Here is a 5,280-nt window from a genome sequence, read left to right on the forward strand (position 1 = left end):
AGGGTTTGAAAAGTTGTTTTGCTATAATTAAGGGAGAGAAATTATACTTCATTTCAATTCTAAAAGCTTAGATTGAGATTTTTTAATCAAATTTAGTCAATGATATATATGAATGCTATGTTGGAATGGTTCAACATAAGGAAAATCTATATATATGGAAATGTTAATTGCGTTCTCAAATTCGATTATGATTACGACATCCCTCGTCATAGTTCGAATTGTGAGAACATGGCAAATAGAAATATTATAGCAAAAGACTGATCAAGTATCATGTCTTTATGTAAGACATTATGAATCGTGTTCCATATGCTTCGGGTATAGGATCGATTGCATATGCTATAATATTCTCGTGTTCTAATTTTTCCAAATGCCTAGGGCATTAAGAGGGAAAAAGGGATTAGAACGAGATATGACTAAAATGGTTAAGCAATTGTCGAGGACAATCTGAGGTTTACCAAAAATAGGTTGCTTATGGACAATTGGAAGTATATTCTAAATTTTGGAAGGACCATATTGACATACTCTGAGAAGAGGTAACTCTTGTTCATAAGTGATAGTCAAAATGGGAATATGGAAATGTTTCCATAAGTGGAAGTTATTCTTTAAATCTGTGTAAGATTAGAAAAACTTAATGCAAGAAGGATGTTCAAAGGAATGTACTTTGAATATGAGACTTCATTTCCATGGAATTGCTCTCCATTGGAATACTTTGTAATGTCTGTTGCCAAGTCTCTGTGACTTTTGTGCATAGTCATTACAAGAGGATCATTGCATATAAGTTTAGAATCTAACAGATTACAGTAAATGGTAAGAATTTGGTATTCTTACATTTACGGTAAGGATTTGGAACTGTGAAATGAGTTTAATTGAAGATGTGTTCAATTGATATATTTCACAAAGGAATTACCATAGGCAAACATAGTGTGCATGCTTGGAGCATGGCATAACTGTTGTTTTAATTCAAGTATTAAGTTGATTAATCGAAACATTATACAATGAATAATGTGTAATCAATATGGTGATTAAATAAAAGGTGTTTTATTTATATTCATAAGTTCTGAGACCATATTGGATTCAATTATTCTTGTGTTTCACTTTGCATGTTTTGACTTCCCGAATAACTAGGTTATTCAAACCATCCACAGTCGATCATACTTTGGAAGTAGGTATTGAGGCAAGACTGTCATGAATATGACTGTAGATTGTCTAGGTGTTTTAGACATAGCATAAGTTTGTTGCAATGTTCATGAGTACTTCTGGAATAAGATTCGAGTATTGGATTAAACCCACGCTCATCTGCATCACTTCATGGATTTTATCACGAGCGATTGTGAGACAATAATATCTTATATTCTTGAAACCAAGACATGTGAGTTGTAGTTTACAAGTCGGTTGCACATTGACATATGTAAACGCACCAGTAACTTGGTGTTATAAAACATATTGTTGTATGTGATTTGATGAGTAAGTACAAGCAAGCATTTGAGTCGAAGTTTATCCATTCCTTTTACCCTTAGAGGGATAAAAGCGATATCTGTGGGCCCCTCGATGATTTAGTGATGACAAACCTAAGTGCTTGGCTAAGCCTGGACTGATTTGATTTGTTCAATTTGTCGGTCGTCATAAATCGGAAATCGGGAAACAACAGATGGACAGAAGAATGATTATAATCCAATACTCAGTCCATATGATATCTAGAATCGAGGAATATATAATCCCTTAATTAATGGACGCGTCATTGACTAGGTCAGAGTTCGACAGCGGCTTTTCAGAGCTACGATTGCTAGTTGGGTTGTGGAGTAGTACTTGGAATAATAGTTATTAGACTTATTTAAGTGGGAGACTGTTGGATTAGGTGTCTAAGCCCATAACTATAATTGGTATGTACTTGACCCGAGAGTAGCATGATCCATTTTGGTTGCATATCACCACAACAATTTGATATGATGAACTTTTGAGAAGAGGTTATTTATGATTTATTAATATATTATAAGTTCTAATATATTAATATGAAATCATATGATTTAATTAGTATTGATCTAGAATTAATTTGGAATTAATTTAGTGATCAAAAAGACTAATTAAATTAATGGGGACTAATTGTGTAAATTAGTTATATATATGTTTTGGGCTTATGATACATGATGAACTAAGTTTATGGAAGAATCCATAAAGAGTTAGCCCACTTGAATCATGGATCATGGATAATAAGCCCAAGAGTATGGATTAGGGTTTACCCATGACTCTTGGATTCCTAACATATATATAGAGCACCCCATAGCTAAAATAGCCAACCTAATGTTCTAAGAGTTCATGGAGACGATTTCTAGTGCAAGAATACTCTCTCAAAAGTCATCCTTTGTCCAAGGTGTGTTGTGAACCATTTGAGGTGCAAAATTTGGGGCACTAAGTTCTTAAAGGCCAAAACTACAAGCTACAACAAAGAGGTAATTCTATAACTCATTTATATGTCGTTTATGTCAATTGTATGCTAGTTGTAGGCTTAATGCTTTGGAAACAATATTGCATGTATAATTAGAGAAAACATAGATCCAAAGCATTTAGGGTTGTATGTGCACCATAGGATGTTGTAGTATACAAAACCCAATAATCGCATGTGTTGGTATGTGTATGTGTTTGTATGTTGGGCGGTGCCCATTATGTGAGTGTGGGCGGGGCCCGTATCTCAGTGGGCGGGGACCGATATCTGAGTGTGGCTGGGGCCTGTTATGCAAGTGTGGGCGGGGCCCATTATGTGCTTAGTTATGTATGGTATGGGGTATCTTGGGGAACTCACTAAGCTTTGTGCTTATAATTTTCAGTTTATGTTTTAGGTACTTTGGTTTTCAAATAGAAGAGCTCGGGATGATTGCAGAGCACACACCACATGTTTCCACACTTTGTGATTTACTCTGATTTGATGATGTTTTGCTAAATATAAATTACCTTGGTTTTATGGAATTGATATGTATTAATGATTTATTAATCTAAAAACGAAAATTTTATGTCATTATTTTTGGGACGTTACAAGGGTAATAGAATTCTCGGTGGTAAGTCACCGGGCAGACACGGACATGCTCCTCGGGCGACAACGTTCTTCCAATTCCAGGCCATACCATCTACGATCCATGACACAATGAAATCTAGCACACACACATGATCAACCACGATCGTCGCCTTCTACCCCGAAACACAACGCCGCGAAGCTATCGCCACATTAGAAGTGACACGTGTTCCAAAAAACGAAGGACGAATCGTCGCGAGAAGAAGCATTTAACCCCAGTGACCACCAGGCAAAATCAAGAAGGCGGGGAGAGAACGTCCTAACCAGAGAAAATTTGGGGGAAAGGGTGTAGTAGTAGCAACAAAGCCAAACCAAGAGCCACAAAGGTAGTCAACATGAACACCCACCAAGGTTTGGCCTCCTCAAACTTCCTCGCACACCACCCCGTGGCAAGAAACCATGGCGTGCGACGGGGGAAGTGGAACAGTCAGCCCATCCCGGGTGAGAAAATGGCACCCCACAATAACACGGAAGCTCCCCTCTCCTGCAAAACTGAAGAACAGAAAGTACGAAAGCTCCAGAATACTGAAAAAAGGTGGACACGCATGCGGATGGACCCTGCGGTTGTAGGAACTCCCAAAAAGAAAGCAACGAACGCCAACATAATGCTACCCATCAACCAAATTATAAAAGAAATCAACTCAGAACAAATCGCCGAGACCATGGGAACCTCCAATCGGTTCAAGCTACGCCCAGATTGCCTTCTGCATGAACTCTTACCAGGAAAATCCGCAAGCAGCAATGCGCAGGGAGACCTAAAAATCACGATAAAGCAAAAACAGAAGAAACAGGAAGAAGGTACCAGGGCACGAGAAGATCCGAGGACCATACCAAGAAGGACAACTCACCCAGAGATGACAAGCTCTCGCATGCGCAGAAACACGACAATACCCCAGGAAAACACGCTTGAGCAATATCATAGTTACAAGAACTTAGACGCCATGGGCCGTCTCCCGACAGAAATACACCCCACAACCAGGCGAGGGGCACGGAAGCAACATCACCATTTAGGGTAACAATCAGGTTGTGGCGAACACCGAACTCTGACATAACCACCTACAAGACAAAGCAACACCCGACCATAAGCAAGCCCAGTAGCAAGGATGCCACCAAGGGACATGCAAGAAGGATTGTAAGCACAAATCAAGGAGGAGTTTGTGCCCCAAGAGTTCAGGATGGAGGGGCTTCCCCCAAAATCTGGTGTGCGCGTGACTCGCACCACCGTCCCTAGAGCAAGGGAATAAGCCTAAACAAAGCAGATCTGAGGCAAGGGCAATGTGATCAAACTCCACGTGGATAATCACACCCTAGGATGATAACCCAAGGGCCAAGATCTGCATTACGTTACAACCATCCTTCTCTCCTTGCTCAAGAAATGTAGATGTTTCCAAAGAGAAAAACACCATTAATGAAGTAGTGAAAGTTGTTCCTTTCTCTTTTTTTCCTTAAAAAAAACTACTAAAACGTTTTTACTCGATTTTGACATCACTCATAAGAGGTTGCATACATTTACCGAATGACAACAAGGACTGATCATCCATGTCATTTGAGCGAAACCATTGTAAGAATGCAACCATAGGCTTCAAAGGCTCATAACCTTTCCCTCTAAACATGTCAGTAAAGCCAAAAGAGCCACATCTAATGACTATGACAAGTATAGGCCTTAAAGGATCATAACCTTTCCCTCGAAATACACAATACCTGAGCCCCCAGACCTCGAGGTGACGATCTCAGTCTAGCTTAGATGACTAGGGTCAGAGTGCAACTCTCTTTGGCCCGGGACTTAGAGGAAAGTCCCAAAAGGGTAATAAAAAAACTTTAGCTAAAAAGAACACCCTAACAAAACGAACCAACCAGAGTTCATACCTAAAGACCAACCAAAGCCTTGATCATACAAAGATTGACCCACAACTTTAAAGAGAGGCAAGCGCCGAACTCGTCAAAGCGAGCTCCCGGGTTAAAGCCAAAACACATGCTTTGGGTGCCAAAAAATTGTCGAACAAATGGGAATCACACCCGAGATCCTTCCGGTGCAAAACCAAAAAACATAGCCATCCTAAAGGCCAACACTAACCTTTGGGATGAATCCAAACCTAGGATGGCCAACACGAACCACCTGGGACGACAAGAAAAGACACGATAAACCAAGAACAATCATAGCATCCAAAGATAAAGAAAATAAATTGTCTTCCGGACAAACTCCCGGTCTCAGAAAA

Source organism: Lactuca virosa, chromosome 5 (assembly GCF_052849685.1).
Source record: "Lactuca virosa cultivar CGN04683 chromosome 5, Lactuca_virosa_CGN04683_v6, whole genome shotgun sequence".
Classification (NCBI taxonomy): domain Eukaryota; kingdom Viridiplantae; phylum Streptophyta; class Magnoliopsida; order Asterales; family Asteraceae; genus Lactuca; species Lactuca virosa.